Source organism: Hyla sarda (genome assembly GCF_029499605.1).
Source record: "Hyla sarda isolate aHylSar1 chromosome 1 unlocalized genomic scaffold, aHylSar1.hap1 SUPER_1_unloc_15, whole genome shotgun sequence".
NCBI lineage: Eukaryota > Metazoa > Chordata > Amphibia > Anura > Hylidae > Hyla > Hyla sarda.
Window position 1 is genome coordinate 56329 of NW_026607576.1, and position 17835 is coordinate 74163.

Here is a 17835-nt window from a genome sequence, read left to right on the forward strand (position 1 = left end):
ATTGACACAGTGGAACTCAATAATAAAACGGTACTGTGCATGCAATGATGGTAAGTAAATTAGACCGTAACATGATAGACATTATATATAAAAAAGTAAATAAGAATATATAGAAATATAAATGTGTATGATTGAAAATGAATAGTATATATATATATGTGAATGGAATGTGAAAAGTAAAAAATAATAAGTGATAATACACAATATATATGTATGTATGGGGGGCAGAGTATATTATATATATGTATTAAAAAAATATATAAAGGAAATAAGAAATAGCTAGTGTGTGTGTAATTTATTGAGGAGTGTATAAATGATGAAGTGAGTAGGCAAATAACCAGTGTGTGGTCATCCGTTTGAATAAGTGCGAGATCTCAAGGTAATTAATACAAAGAGTAAATAAAAAATACCCAAAATAATAAAAATTAATAAGAATGTGCAAATAAATATATCGATATGATGTCTATCTGATCCCAATCATAGAGAAATAGCAATTATAAGAAGATCTTCGTCCAATATATAATCCCACCATGCATGCAGAATCAAAAATATACGAGATATATATCTCTATTAAAATAAAATTTAGAGTCACCATTGCTGTATCATACCTGGTGTCCTGTGCGGGTAAAGGATGGCCCATTATCCCCTTAGTTAAAACAGCCTGTGTAATCCTCAAGGGCCTCCCGACCAGGTCAATGTTAAATAAACCAATATTAAGATACTACATAAAGTATTATTGTTCAAAATTTAATGATCATCCAAATTTAATGGTCATCCAGACTGGGCAAGTGGCATCCTCTTCTTAATTAAATCAATACAGTCCAGGGTCTCCAAAATGGAGTCCACATCCATAAATGTTCTCGTAGTGTGTGTGGGGGGATGGCTACAAAAAAGTCCATCAATCCCAAAATTTCCCAAATTAGATCATCCTAGGGGGGACCAGTAGCAGTCAATAGGGTCCAAATCCAGGCTGGAAAGTCCATTATCCAAGAGTGTCAAGCTGCCACAAGTATGTCCAAATATTCTCATACGTTCTTCTTTTTATCATCTTCCTAGACTCCACATTGCACCCGCCATTAGGGACTCAACAATTCTTGGAACAACACGAGGTAAGTACAATAACTCAGGATCAACTTAATCTGGAAAGGTGATGCAAAAACCATTAGTATAATACAACTAATCACTCCGACAAGATGCCCCCATGTCTGAACAAGCCCACCCGGTATAAGTGGATGTGTGTGTGTGTGTGTATGTGTGTGTGTGGCCATGCCTCCTGTGCGTGTGGTGCCTGTGCCCCCTATGTGTGGTGAAGTAACTGTTGTATAAGTGGTCATGTACTGGCTGACCATGTAATGTGATCAATGTGTGATAGTGAATGAGATGTAAGTGTGTGAATTAGGTGTGGCCCAAGCATGACCCAGGGACTAATGTCCTCCCTAATCTCCATGAATGGTGTGGTGCCCCCCCCCCCCCCCACAAAAAACCCCCCCCAACACACAAAAAAGCCACTAGCCCCCCTCCCCTAAAACAACCTCCCCAAACCAACCCACTACACTGCAAACCCATACTTGCCTGTTGAGAATGAGTGACATATAAACTTGATATCACTTTAAGTCATCCCTACTGGAAAGTGCCTGAATGATCGTCGACCTGAAACATAAAAGTGTACAATCTCTCCATAGGATCTATGCATGAGTGTGCGTAAAAACGCACACCCATACCGCATAATTGGATGTGTGAACACACACATGTAACAGAATAGCCACAGTAATGACAACTCCTCACTCACCCAAAAAGCCAGTAAACAGTAGGTCCTCGTTCATGCCCCAGGGAGACACTGTTCCCAATTCGAAAATCCATTTGGATTCTACTTGTAGTAATCTTTGGGTAATGGGTCCTCCTCTCATATTTGTCATAACTCTTTCCAAGCCGATAACCTGTAAGCCACATGGGCGTCCTCCATGATGTTCTAAAAAGTGATTTGCCACGGTTGTCAGGGTTTTGAATCTGTCTTTATCTCGACGAGCCAATGCTATGGTGGATAGATGCTTCTGTATTCTTTTTCTAAGCTGTTGTCCTGTTTGCCCCACATATAGTTTACCACAAGGGCAAATGATGGTATATATGACCTGTGATGTTTTACAGTTGATGTAATTTTTTAGATGGTAGCTTTTTCCATTTCGTGGATTGGTAAATTCTTGTTTAGGTGTCATAAATTGACAGGCAGTACAATCTCCACACGGATATGATCCATGATGTTTGAAACCCCGGCCTAGAGTTCTTGTGGGTCTCTGAAAGTGGCTCCTTGTTAATAAATCCCTCAAATTTGGCGCTCTTCTTGAGACCAACATTGGTCTCTCAGGTATCACATTTCTAACCTGGTTATCTGATAGCAAAATGTTCCAGTTCTCACCTAATATCTTCCTGATGTCCTGCCACTGGTTGTTATATGTGGCCACAAATCTTATAGTGTTATCCTCCAGTCTTTTAGAAGTCCCCTCAAGGAGTGCTCTTCTCTCAATGCCATTAGCCCTTTGGTAGGCCTGGGATATAATACTTTTCGGGTATCCCCTCTTTTTGAATCTGTTAGTAAGGTCCAAAGCCTGTACTTTGAAATCTTGGGGTCGGCTACAGTTTCTTCTCACACGCAGAAATTGTCCGGTAGGGATCCCCCTCAAGGTGTGTCTAGGGTGAAAAGAGGAGTAATGCAGCAAACTATTGGTAGCTGTGCTCTTCCGGTATAGATTGGTCTCTAAATGCCCGTTGCTCACCTCTATTCGAAGATCCAGAAATTCCACTGCCCAAGGGGAGATAGTGTGCGTCAGTCTTACATTGACGTTGTTCTGATTAAGAAAAGAAATAAAATTCCAAACATTCTTCCTGTGTACCTGTCCAAAGAAACAAAATATCATCTATGAACCTAAACCATTTGAGTACATGATGAAAATAGGGCGATGGGTACACGTGTGTCCCCTCCCACCAACCCATAAAAAGGTTGGCATAGGAGGGGGCACAACGTGCGCCCATCGCCGTGCCTGATATCTGTAAGAAAAATTTGTTGTCAAAGGTAAAGAAATTATGATGTAGAACAAAATCCAGAAGCGTGATCAAAAAGGAATCAAACTGTATGTCCCGGTTTACCTGTTGTTCCAAGTAGTATGTAATTGCACAGATGCCATCTTGGTGTCCGATATTGGAGTACAGTGATTCTACGTCACATGTAACTAATAATGTTCCTTTCGGGATTTGTATGTCCTTAATCATTTGCATCAGGTGTAGAGAATCTCTCAAATATGATGGTAGTGCTGTTACCAGGGGCTGCAGAGAAAAATCAATGTAGGTAGTAGCTCTTTCACATAGGCTTCCTATCCCTGAAATAATTGGTCTTCCACGTGGATTTTCCCTGTTTTTGTGTACCTTAGGGAGCATATAAAATGTTGCAATACGTGGCTCTTTTACCTGCAGGTATTCAAGTTCCTTTTTAGATATTACTCCGTATTCCAGGGCTGAGTCAAGAATGTGTGTGAACCTCCTTTGAAAGTAGTCCGTTGGGTCTGATGGTAATTGTTGATAATAGTTCCGGTCATTCAGCTGTCTCAATGCCTCACAGATATATTTGTCTAGGGGCCACAGGACAACGTTTCCGCCTTTATCAGCTTCCTTGATCAGGAAGTCCTTGTTATTCTTCAGATCATTTATCGCTTGCTGTTCCTCTCTGGTCAAGTTCCTCCCTGAAACACAATTATTGGGTAGTTTACATACTGCTTCCATGATCGTCTGGAAAAACACCTGGACAGTAGGGAACAGAGAGAAAGGGGGGGCTGTTCTGGAAGGTTTAATGCAGGGACAGCGACTTCCGGATTGTGTACCTGTTTGGTTCTCCTCCAAAAGGTCCATTATCGGCGCTTGACTGCTCCTGCCTGGATCTCAGGCACAGAGCAGTCATTCGTCGATCGGACACCGAGGAGGCAGGTAAGAGCCCTCCCGGTGTCCGATCAGCTGTTCGGGACGCCGCGATTTCACCGCGGCGGTCCCGAACAGCCCGACTGAGCAGCCGGGATACTTTCAGTTTCACTTTAGAAGCGGCGGTCAGCTTTGACCGCCGCTTCTAAAGGGTTAATACCACACATCGCCGCGATCGGCAATGTGTGGTATTAGCCGCGGGTCCCGGCCGTTGATTAGCGCCGGGACCGACGCGATATGATGCGGGATCGCGGCGCGATCCCGCTTCATATCGCGGGAGCCGGCGCAGGACGTAAATATACGTCCTGCGTCGTTAAGGGGTTAAGAAGCATGTAAATATGATATCAATGTCTATAAATAGTTAATTACCCTTGTAGCGTAGCAGGACCTGCGGGTCACGTGGTTAAGTGAACTCTATGGTATTTCTGCTTAAGGACCTTTGGAGGTCCCTGTGACGTAGTCAATCCCATCACACTGTGTAAAAGTGAGTGACGGATGTTGGGACCAATCAGATTCACCCCGCCCCTGCCCATATAAGGGAGCAGCGGCCATTGTTCTCTCTCTTGTTCCCAGGCTGTCAAATGAGCAGGATCTGCGCAGCTGTTTATCGCAGTGAGTTAGGCCTGAGCCTTGCGGCAACGGCTGCTATATTCTGGATCGCGAGTGTATCAATCCCTAAACACTCTGCAGCATCACCGGACCTTATCTATCCCCTAAATCCGGACGAATCTGCAATAATTACCCTAAATTCAGAGACTTTAATATCATTCAAGGTTCGCAACAATTGTCAGTCATTGAGATATATAGAGACTGTGTTCCAGAGACTGTTATTGTGCTTTTACGCCGAGCGCTCCGGGTCCCTGCTCCTCTCTGGAGCGCTCGCGGCGTTCGTCTTTGTGCAGCGCCCCGGTCAGACCCGCTGACCGGGAGCGCTGCACTAGTGTCACCGGCGGGGATGCGATCCGCGTAGCGGGTCGCGCCCGCCCGCGGGTCGCATCCCAATCTCCTCACCTGCCCCGTCCTCTGACTGTTCAGTCCTGGCGCGCGCGCCGTCTCTCTGAGATTTAAAGGGCCAGTGCACCACTGATTGGTGCCTGGCCCAATCAGTACCTGCACCTGTGCCTTGTATATAAAAACCTACTTCCCCTTCCTGTCCTTGCCGGATCTTGTTGCCTTGTGCCCTGTGAAAGTGTTTAGTGTGTTCCCAAGCCTGTGTTTCCAGACCTTCTGCTGTTGCCCCTGACTACGACTCTTGCTGCCTGCCCTAACCTTCTGCTATGTCCGACCTTGCTCTTGCCTTGTCCCTGTGTACCGTGCCTGTCTTAACTGTCAGCTGGGGTTGAGCCGCTATCGGGTGAAACGACCTGGGGGTTACCTGCCGCTGCAAGTCCATCCCGCTTTGCGGCGGGTTCTGCTGAAAACCAGTAACCCCTTAGACTCCGTTCCCCTGGTACGGCCCATGCCATCACCCCACTGATACAGAGGATCCACCTCCAGTGTCCTCTCTGCATTCCAGTCCGGATCCTGACAGTAGATCCGGCCATGGATCCCGCTGAGGTCCCGCTGCCTAGTGTCGCTGACCTAACCACGGTGGTCGCCCAGCAATCCAAACAGATCGCACAACAAGGACAGCAGCTGACTCAACTGACCGTTATGCTGCAACAACTTTTGCCACAACTTCAGCAATCATCTCCTCCGCCAGCTCCTGTATCTCCTCCGCAGCAAGTGGCTGCTCCCAGCTTGCGCCTGTCTCTACCGGACAAGTTTGATGGGGACTCTAAACAGTGCCGTGGATTCCTGTCCCAGTGTTCCCTACACCTGGAGATGATGTCGGACCAATTCCCCACTGAACGGTCTAAGGTGGCTTTCGTGGTCAGTCTCCTGTCTGGAAAGGCCTTGTCATGGGCCACACCGCTCTTGGACCGCAACGATCCTGCCACTGCTACTATCCAGTCCTTCTTCTCAGAAGTACGCAGTGTCTTCGAGGAGCCAGCCCGGGCCTTCTCAGCCGAGACTGCTTTGCTGAATCTCATCCAAGGGAGTTCTTCTGTGGGTGAATACGCCATCCAGTTTCGTACCCTCGCCTCAGAGCTATCCTGGAACAATGAGGCTCTCTGCGCGACCTTCAAGAAAGGCTTTACAGCAACATCAAAGATGTACTGGCCGCACGAGAAATTCCTGCAAATCTGTCTGAACTAATCCATTTGGCCACCCGCATCGACATGCGTTTCTCTGAAAGACGCCAGGAACTTCGACAGGAAAAGGATCTTGTTCGCACCAGGCGATTTCTCTCCCCGGCTCCTCTCTTCCAAAGTCCTTTGCAATCTGTTCCTGTACCTTCCGCCGAGGAGGCTATGCAAGTAGATCAGTCCCGCCTGACCCTACAAGAGAGGACTCGCCGCCGTAACGAGAACCTGTGCCTGTACTGTGCTAGTACCGAACACTTCCTAAAAGACTGTCCTATCCGCCCTCCGCGTCAGGAGAAACGCACTCACTTACTTCACAAGGGTGAGACGACTCTTGGTGTGAATTCTGCTTCTCCACGTCTTACTGTGCCTGTGCGGATTTCTCCTTCCGCCAATTCCTCCTTCTCAGCTGTGGCCTTCTTGGACTCTGGTTCTGCAGGAAATTTTATTTTGGCCTCTTTTGTTAATAGGTTCAGCATCCCAGTGACCAGTCTCGTCAAACCGCTCTATATCTCTTCTGTTAACGGAGAAAAGTTGGACTGCACTGTATGCTACCGCACAGAACCCCTGTCTATGAGCATTGGATCTCATCACGAAAAAATTTAATTTCTTGTTCTGCCCAACTGCACCTCGGAAGTTCTTCTTGGCCTGCCATGGCTCCAACGTCATGCTCCTACCCTTGACTGGACCACCGGGGAGATCAAAAGTTGGGGTCCTTCTTGTCTCAAACGATGCCTCTCATCTGCTTCCACTTGTCAAACCCCTGTGGCTCCACCTATACCGGGCAAGCAGAGATCTTACCACCTCATAGGCCTTATGACTGTCCAATTGACCTCCTTCCTGGTACCACTCCACCCCGGGGCAGGATCTACCCTCTGTCTGCCCCAGAGACTCAAGCCATGCCCGACTATATCCAGGAGAACCTAAAGAGAGGCTTTATTCGGAAGTCCTCATCCCCTGCTGGAGCGGGGTTCTTCTTTGTCTCTAAAAAGAATGGATCCTTATGCGACAATATGCGGCCCCTTTTGAATAGTTTAGCGAAGAGAGTAGAAGTATGGATTAAAATGCCCTTCTCTATGTCAGAAAGGATGGCGATAATAATAATGGTGGTCCTCCCACAGATCCTTTTTTTTCTTGCTGCCTCGCCAGTGTGGATCGGCAAATGCTGGTTCCGGAAGATAGAAGTGATACTGGGTAGATTGCTATGGGGAAGAAAAAGGGTTCGTCTGAAGTACAGATATTTTATGGCCCCTGGAGATAGGGGGGGATTGGACATGCCCAATTTCTTTGTTTATTACATGGCCTAGCAGTTGGTACGAATCGTGAATTGGCGAAATTCTAGATATCTGGAGAAGACTGTAGTAGATAAGGAGAAAGTGAACATATATGAGGTGCTGGAATTAGATGATTATGAGGAGAGTGGGTCAAACAAGGGTATAAATATAGGAAAGTATGGGAAAGATTAAAGGGAGAATTACATGTAGGAAATAGTTTTGGGTTCACACCCCTATGGGGTAACAATAAATTTAAAGAATTGGTGAATTGTGAGTCAACTTTTTGGGATAGTAAGGGTATAAAACGACTAGAACAACTATTTGATAAAGGACAACTCTTTTCATTTGAACACATAAAAAGGGGGTATGATATTAGTGATAACGATTGGCTGTACTATTGGCAAGTTAGTCATGCAGTCCATAACACGATAGATAAGGAGATATATGTATATATATATATATATATATGTTGATTAGACACACTATGTAAACAAGTATTAATTTGGCTTCTATGGCTTCTGCTTTTCTTCCGATTGGTGATGTAGTTTTATTGGATTTGTACAATGGCGATGTTGTTTTATCGGATTTGTACAATGTATTTTTGTAATTATTAAAATAAAAATATAAAAAAAAAAAAAGTTAAAAAATAAAAAAAAGTATGGATCCTTACGACCATGCATTGACTACCGCGGTTTAAATAAAATCACCATCAAAAACCGCTATCCCCTGCCTTTGATCTCTGAACTCTTTGACCGTCTTTGTGGAGCCAAAATATTCACTAAATTGGACTTAAGGGGCGCGTATAATCTTATTCGTATCCGGAAAGGTGATGAGTGGAAGACCGCATTCAATACTAGAGATGGACATTTCGAATATCTAGTTATGCCCTTTGGGCTCTGCAACGCCCCTGCAGTCTTCCAGGACTTCGTTAATGAGATATTTCGGGACTTATATACCTGTGTTGTGGTTTACTTGGATGACATCTTAATTTTTTCCTCTAGCTTGGAGGAACACCGCCGTCATGTCCGTCTAGTGCTCCAAAGACTTTGTGAAAACCACCTGTACGCTAAAATTGAAAAATGTTTCTTTGAATGCAACAGTCTTCCTTTCCTAGGTTACCTAGTCTCTGGCCAAGGGCTTCAAATGGACCCAGATAAACTGTCAGCGGTTTTTTATTGGCCACGCCCTTCTGGACTCTGTGCTATCCAACGCTTCCTGGGATTTTCCAACTATTACCGACAGTTTATTCCCCACTTCTCCACCATTGTGGCCCCTATTGTGGCTCTGACCAGGAAGAATGCTAATCCTAAGTCGTGGCCTCCACAAGCGGATGAGGCCTTCAATCGCTTCAAAGCTGCCTTCGCTACTGCACCAGTTCTGTCCAGACCTGATCCGTTGAAGCCATTGTTCCTGGAAGTTGACGCTTCCTCAGTCGGAGCCAGAGCCATACTTCTTCAAAAAAAACTCTACCAGACGTAACATTACTTGTGGTTTTTTCTCAAAAACGTTCTCTCCGGCAGAAAAGAATTACTCCATTGGAGATCGTGAACTTCTGGCCATCAAGTTAGCACTCGAATGGAGGCATTTATTGGAGGGTTCCAAACACCCCATTGTCATTTACACTGAGCACAAGAATCTCTCGTACCTCCAGTCCACTCAGCATCTGAATCCTCGCCAGGCTAGATGGTCGTTGTTTTTTGCCGCTTTAACTTCGAGATACACTTCCGTCCTGCAGACAAAAATGTCAGAGCTGACGCCCTTTCTCGTTCCTCTGATGCCTCCGAATCTGAAGCCCCTCTGCAGCATATCGTACCTCCTGAGTGCCTGGTCTCCTCTGCTCCAGCCTCACTGGGACAAACCCCCCCTGGAAAGACCTTTGTCCCTCCACGCCAGCGCCTCAAGATCCTCAAATGGGGGCATTCCTCTCACCTGGCTGGCCATGCTGGCATTAAAAAGTCCATCCAGCTCATTTCCCGTATGTATTGGTGGCCTACACTAGAGAGTGACGTTACTGATTTCATTCGGGCCTATACTATTTGTGCCCTCACCAGAAGCCTGCTGGACTCCTCCTTCCTTTGCCCGTCCCTAAGCAACGGGGGTCCCATGGCAACACCGTCATCTAGGTGGTCGTTGATCGTTTTTCCAAAATGGCACATTTCATTCCGCTTCCAGGTCTTCCTTCTGTCCCACAGTTGGCGAAGCAATTTTTTCTGCATATTTTTCACCTTCACAGGCTTCCCACGCATATCGTCTCGGATAGAGGAGTTCAATTTGTGTAGAAATTTTGGAGAGCTCTCTGTAACCAATTAAAAATCAAATAAAATTTCTCGTCCTCCTATCACCCCCAATCCAACGGACAAGTAGAGAGAGTAAAACAGATTCTTGGTGACTACCTGCGACATTTTGTCTCCTCCCGCCAAGACGATTGGGTCGACCTTCTGCCCTGGGCTGAATTCTCGTACAATTTAAAAAATTCGGAATCCTCTGCTAAATCCCCATTCTTTGTGGTGTACGGCCGTCACCCTCTGCCCCCCCTCCCCATTCCCACTTCTTCTGGAGTTCCTGCTGTAGATGAAGTAACCCGGGATTTCTCTGTTATCTGGAAGGAGACTTAAAAATCGCTCCTACTGGACTCGTCTCGTATGAAGAGACATGCAGATAAAAAGAGAAGAACTCCTCCTGTCTTCACTCCTGGGGACAAAGTGTGGGTCTCTGCCAAATATATCCGGTTTCGTTTTCCTAGCTACAAGCTGGGTCCATGTTACCTTGGACCATTTAAAGTCAAGAGTCAAATCAACTCTGTCTCCTACAAGCTTCTTCTTCCTCCTTCTCTTCGTATTCCTAACTCCTTTCATGATTCCCTTCTCAAACGTCTCATTCTTAACAGCTTTTCCCCCAAGGTCACCGTTCCTGCTCCTGTCTCTGGCTCCTCTGATGTCTTCACGGTTAAGGGAATCCTCGCCTCCAAGGTAGTCAGAGGTAAAAAAAAAAATTCTCGTTGACTGGGAGAATTGTGGTCCCTGCTCCTCCCCACAGCACTCGCGGCGTTCGTCTCTGTGCAGCGCCCCGGTCAGACCCGCTGACCGGGAGCGCTGCACTAGTGTCACCGGCGGGGATGCGATCCGCGTAGCGGATCTCCTCACCTGCCCCGACCTCTGACTGTTCAGTCCCGGCGCGTGCCGGCTCTCTGAGATTTAAAGGGCCAGTGCACCATTGATTTGTGCCTGGCCCAATCAGTACCTGCACCTGTGCCTTGTATATAAAAACCCACTTCTCCTTCCTGTCCTTGCCGGATCTTTTTGCCTTGTGCCCTGTGAAAGCGTTTAGTGTGTTCCCAAGCCTGTGTAACCAGACCTTCTGCTGTTGCCCCTGACTACGACTCTTGCTGCCTGCCCTGACCTTCTGCTACGTCCGACCTTGCTCTTGCCTTGTCACTGTGTACCGCGCCTGTCTCAGCTGTCAGTGGGGTTGAGTCGCTATCGGGTGGAACCACCTGGGGGTTACCTGCCACTGCAAGTCCATCCCGCTTTGCGGCGGGCTCTGGTGAAAACCAGTAATCCCTTAGACTCCGTTCCCCTGGAATGGCCCCTACCATCACCCCACTGACACAGAGGATCCACCTCCAGTGTCCTCGCTGTATACCAGTCCGGATCCTGACATGTGCATTGGATGTACCGCAACCATCTAAGTAAAGTTCTTCAAGTTAAAGTTCAACTACTTTGTGGATCTTCAGTCATTTTATTACATGCACCTATCGTTACTGGGAAGGGCGGCGATAGGCCAGAGAATTACCTCAGCATACTAGCCCTCAGCCTGGCATCACGAACTATAGGGTTAACATTAACCCCTCATATACCGATACAATACCCCACTATCAACACTCCCCCAAGGGCTACCACAAAGCCTTTTTGGCGTTGCACGAACAGGATGCGGGTGTGTGCCATTAGTGAAAGTGTACTCCCCCCAGAAAGTGAACTTTATTCTTGTACTGTGACTTATACTCCGGAGTAAGGGGTTGCGCACACAGTGCTGTGTGGAGGAAGTGTGCATGTAAAGTAAGGGGGGAGGCGAACAGTACCACAGAGCTACAAGTTAGCGTGGGACATCCCTGCGCACATGATCCAGAGACCCCGCCCACCGAAGCTCTCTGTGCCGCGGCGGCCATTTTGTTGGAGTCTAGTGCCAGAAACCAACAAAGAGACAGTTCAGTGCGGGAAAAGGCGCAGAGTGCGACAACGGGCTGGAAGCCGTGAGGAGCCGGAACAGTACAGGACTCTGAGACATCAGATTGCCGAATTGAAGTCCTACATAGAGTCGCTTCAGCTACCGATCAACACACTCAAATTTCAATTAAAGGCTGTTGAGTTTCAGGTCACCGCTCTCAAATTTGAAATCTACGCTCTAAAGTTCCAGATTAGAGAACAACTGCATATTTCTTTGGGACCTAGGAATTCAAGATCTATTTAAAGGGCCAGCATACCAAATACAGAGATGTGAGAACCTGCAGCCCCACAGTCCCCATCTGATGGGGTCTCCATCCCCAATGGGGTCTCCATCCCAAGCCAGAAGGGTGTTGCCGCCTTCACCAACACTTTCGACCTTACAAGGACATGCTCTGCCTGTGATTCCAGCAAGACCTCCAGCACAGGTGGAACAGGACCCAGCAAGTCCACCTTCAGTCTCTCCCTATGTGTTGGGAGCCCCTGTTGCTTCACCTGTCTTCTTGGGGAATCCTGTGCTTCCCACCTACAATGGTGACCCTTTTACATTAAGAGACTTTAAAGAAAAATTCTTCCGCCTCTTTGGATTTTATGCACTTCCCCCTCATCAACAGGTACAGCTGCTTCTGGGACAACTCCAGGGACCCGCCTTGGGAGAACTTCGCACCTGGCCAGCGGCTGATAAAGCTACAGTGGGACAGATTTTTGAAGGACTTTCTCAAGTGTTTGAATCTCATTCTCCCTCGGAGGTACGCCTCTGACTCTATGAACGGCGCCAGAAGCCAGGTGAGACCCTCCGAGCATATGCAGTGGCTTTGCAGAGCGCATTAGAGGCGGTACAGAAGTTGGACAGCAACACGCCCGATCAGGGCAATCGAGTACTGATGGACCGTTTTATAGAAGGGGCGCTGAACAAATGGGACAAGGCCCAACTTAGGATGCTGGCCGTGCAAAATCCCGACATGGCTTTCCCAGCTTTTAAGAGACTTGCGGTTAAAGTAATAGAGTCGGTACCTCAGACAGAAGAGACTAGTGTCCCCGCTACTGAATCTCCGGAGCCCGTGCCCCAGCCGCCTGTCCCTTCTCAATCTGCCCCGCCAACACCTTCTTCTAGTCCTTGGACAGTTGACTTACAAGACATTAAACAGGACATTGAACAGTTAGTCAAGGCCTTTAAAGAAATGGCTGTACGGCCAAATCCTTCTAGATCTGCAACACCACCACCTAAGAAGGCTGACCCTCGCCCTGTTGCTCCATCTGGTATCCCTCCTGTGAGACCACCTTGGAGTCAGAGACCCGTCTGCAGCTATTGCAACAAGAATGGACACTGGAAAAGCCAATGCTGGGCTTTAAACGGGCGTCCCCTGGGGTCGAGGACCGCACCCCAGGAGTAGAGACTGAAGGTCCAGAATCAACCAGCGACAAGAAGGGACTGTCTATCTATGTAGCTTCTTGTCCTTATGTACAGGTGATGATTGAAGGTATCCGGTTACAAGCTCTGATAGATACGGGGTCTCAGGTATCCACTATTCCGCAGGGTGTTTTCTATAAGTACTGGGGCCCAGAAAGGTTGTGTGACCCTCAGGAAGCGGAGTTCAGAGTAATTGCAGGGAACGGGAAACAAGTACCCAGGCATGGTTACTGCGAGCCCACGGTGCAGGTGGGAAAACATGTGTTAGGAAGACAGGGTGTGATTGTCACAAATGTTAGGGATGAGGGGGCCGCTGATTTCATTTTAGGCATGACAGAGGAATGGCTGTGGATATAGTGTTTCTGGATTTTGCTAAAGCATTTGATACTGTCCCTCATAGACGTCTGACAGGTAAGTTAAGGTCTTTGGGTTTGGAAATTTTAGTTTGTAACTGGATTGAACACCGGCTCATGGATCGTACCCAGAGAGTGGTGGTCAATGATTCGTACTCTGATTGGTCCCCGGTTATTAGTGGTGACCCCAAGGTTCTGTACTGGGCCCGCTGTTGTTTAATTTATTTATCAATGATATAGAGGATGGTATTAACAGCTCTGTTTCTATCTTTGCAGATGACACCAAGCTTTGTAGCACGGTACAGTCTATAGAGGATGTGCATAAGTTACAAGATGACTTGGATAGACTAAGTGTCTGGGCCTCCACTTGGCAAATGAGGTTCAATGTGGATAAATGTAAAGTTATGCATCTGGGTACTAATAACCTGCATGCATCGTATGTCTTAGGGGGGATTAAACTGGCAGAGTCACTGGTAGAGAAGGATCTGGGTGTACTTGTAGATCACAGACTACAGAATAGCATGCAATGTCAGGCTGCTGCTTCCAAAGCCGGCAGGATATTGTCATGTATCAAAAGAGGCATGGACTCAAGGGACAGGGACATAATACTTCCCCTTTATAAAGCATTGGTACAGTCTATAGTGTATAATACTCCCCCTTTATAAAGCATTGGTACAGTCTATAGTGTATAATACTCCCCCTTTATAAAGCATTGGTACAGTCTATAGTGTATAATACTCCCCCTTTATAAAGCATTGGTACAGTCTATAGTGTATAATACTCCCCCTTTATAAAGCATTGGTACGGCCTCACCTGGAATATGCTGTTCAGTTTTGGGCACCTGTCCATAAAAGGGACACTGCGGAGTTGGAAAGGGTGCAGAGACGCGCTACTAAACTAATATGGGGAATGGAACATCTTAGCTATGAGGAGCGATTAAAGGAGTTACAATTGTTTAGTCTTGAGAAGAGACGTTTAAGGGGGGATATGATAAACGTATATAAGTATATTAATGGCCCATACAAAAAATATGGAGAAAAACTGTTCCAGGTTAAACCCCCCCAAAGGACGAGGGGGCACTCCCTCCGTCTGGAGAAGAAAAGGGGCGTGTCTCAAGGGGCGACACGCCTTCTTTACCATGAGAACTGTGAACTTATGGAACAGTCTACCTCAGGAACTGGTCACAGCAGGAACAATTAACAGCTTTAAAACAGGATTAGATAAATTCCTGGAACAAAATAAGATTAATGCTTATGAAGAAATATAAAATCTCATCCCTTCCCCAATATCGCGCCACACCCCTACCCCTTAATTCCCTGGTTGAACTTGATGGACATATGTCTTTTTTCGACCGTACTAACTATGTAACTATGAATATTATGAGGCACTGTTTTGATGATTTTGTCTGTGCACTGCATGCATCTCTCTCTCACCTGTCACCCCAAGGCCGGCATGCTGCCCAACACCACCTCAAAATCCTCCAAGCAGAACAGAAGTTCGAATTATCAAGGATAAATTGTTTCGAGTAAGAATTCAAGATATCCGAGCCGTTAGTCTACAGCCACAGACGGAGACAGTTATTTGGTGCCGTGCCCGACCCGTGTGAAAATCAAGATTACAAAGCGCTCTTGGAACTTCTTCTACTGGAAGATTGTCCCTTGGTGCGAGCTGCTAGAAGCATGGTTACCGTACGTAATGGGAAGGTTCCAGTGAGACTTATTAATCTCTCTCAAGTTGCGGTCCAACTACCCAAATATACCCCAGTGGCTACTCTACACCATTTAGACATCAGAGATGTGGTCTTGAAGTCACAGGTGGTTCAACGAGGACCTGACCAGAATCCTGCGGAACCTTCGTGGAGCCAACTACAGATAGGAGGCGAAGATACCCCCAAGGAACAGGTGGAAGGAGTCATCCAGGTGGCTAAGAAACATCAAGAAGCTTTCATCAAGTTCTCCACAGACTTTGGCAGGACCACCATGATCAAACATAGGATTCTCACCGGAGATAATCCACCCATTAAAGAGAGACATCGTCCTGTGGCTCCTAGGATGTATCAGACCATAAAGAAAATGCTTGTGGAGATGAAAGAGGCCGATGTCATCCAGGAAAGCCAGAGTCCGTGGGCTGCACCTTTGGTCCTGGTGAAGAAACAGATGGAAATATCCGCTTTTACGTGGATTACCAGAAATTGAACAACATAACTCATAAGAATGCCTATCCTCTCCCTCTCATCGAAGAATCCTTGACTGCGTTGGGGTCTGCCGCCTACTTTTCCACACTGGATCTGACGAGCGGCTACTGGCAGGTGCCAATGACAGAAGAGGATAGAGAGAAGACCGCATTTGTGACCCCTACGGGTCTCTTTGAGTTCAAAAGTATGCCCTTTGGACTGCGCAATGCACCAGCTACTTTCCAACGCCTAATGGAGCGATGCTTGGAGCATATTAACATCCAGAGTGTTCTGTTGTATTTAGATGACGTCATCGTCTATTCTCAGACATATCAGGAACACATGGATAACCTGAAAGAAGTTTTCCAAGTCCATATCCGACATGGACTCAAGGTTAAACCTTCCAAATGTCACTTGCTAAAGCCGCAAGTGCACTACCTAGGACATGTCGTCAGTGCTCTAGGAGTCCAGCCTGATCCAGACAAAGTGAGTGCTGTGAAAGAGTGGCCTACACCCAGGACGGTGCGAGATGTCCGAAGTTTCCTGGGGTTTGCTGGATATTACCGGCGCTTCATCCCCCATTTTGCTCAAATTGCTGGACCCTTGACCGAATTACTGAGAGGGACTGCCCGGGATAATTATAATGGGAGGCTTCCCATACAGTAGAAAACGGAAGATGTCCAGCACCAGGAAGGCAGGTAAAAACTTATTTATTGAGGTACAAAAGTGACAAACAGCATATCGAGGAGCGTAGAGCCTACGCGTTTCAGGCTAAAGAGCCCTTAGTCATGGCATAAAAACTTTACAGCACTGTGTTCTTTTATAATAAAACACATTAGAATCACATGATCTGAGCAGCAAAGTGGTGGATCATCTAAAAAATGCGGCATGGAGTTGATCACAAAACACTATGACTGTTATACATAGATAGACATGGTGTTCAATACACGAGTATACAAGACAGCCACAAGATTCAGTTGCACTAATACTTATATTATCGTAAGCAAAGTTGTAGTCTGGCTAAATAGATAGACCATATTTACTAGTTACTTCTATTATTAAAACGTTAGTATAAGGTCTTGTCTCAAATTTAACCCTTGGGGCTCTCTCGTGCCTAGCATGAATATCCAGAACGATTCCCTGTTGAGAACCATCCTCCTTAAATCCCCACCCCGTCTCGGTTTCCTAACTTTTTCTATGCCCATGATTTGTAATGTACTCATGTTGCCTCCATGAACATCCCTGAAATGCCTGGACAACGCAGAAATATTACTATTAAAAGACAAAATATTCTTTGCATCAGATATGTGCCTGCGTATCCTAGTTTTCAGGGAGTTCATGGTGCAACCTACATACTGGCATTGGCAAGATGTGCAGGACGCTAGATAAACAACATTTTTTGTATTGCAATTAACATAATCCTTCAAAACAAAAGTTTTAGTATTTGAATATGATTTAAATTCCTTGTTAACCTGCATGTAACTGCAAGTGATAGAGACATTGTGCCCACACTTCCAGTTACCTGCATGAAGCAACCAATTCGTACCAGTATGTTTGTTGTCAGCACCACAAAACATACTAGGTGATAAAATAGATCCCAAAGAGGGACCTCTTTTGGACACCATTTTGAAGTTGTCCTGTAAAAGATTATATAAAACAGTGTCTTGATGCAGTATAGGTAGATTTTTCTCAATCATATTCCTGATTTTATGAAATTGTTTGCTGTACTGTGTAATGAAGAAAGGGGGATGAGCCCTGTCCTGTCTCGTTGTAAATTCCTTGTCTTTAGTACCATGTGCAATAAGATCCTGTCTATCTAGTTTGGCCGCTCTATTTCTAGCCTTATTGAGTGTCTCCGGGTGATATCCTCTTTCCCGTAATCTATTAAAGAGCAGGTCCGATTCATGTATAAATGTTTCTTGTTTGCTACAGTTGCGTCTTAGTCTGCACCATTCCCCATAGGGGATGTTGCGGAGAACATGTTGGGGATGGCATGATGTGGCTTGTAGGATAGAATTCCCTGTGTTCTCCTTTCTATAGGGGGCCGCCACAATCTCATTATTTTCCACAGAAAAACATACATCCAGAAAGGGTATGCTTTCCTGTGAAAAATTGTAGGTGAAGGAAAGGTTCAGATTGTTATTATTAATGTATTGTACAAACTCTTTAAACTCCAATTCCGAACCTTCCCACACAAAAATGAGATCGTCTATATATCTCCCCATCCATTTGATCTGTTTTTGGTATGGATTACT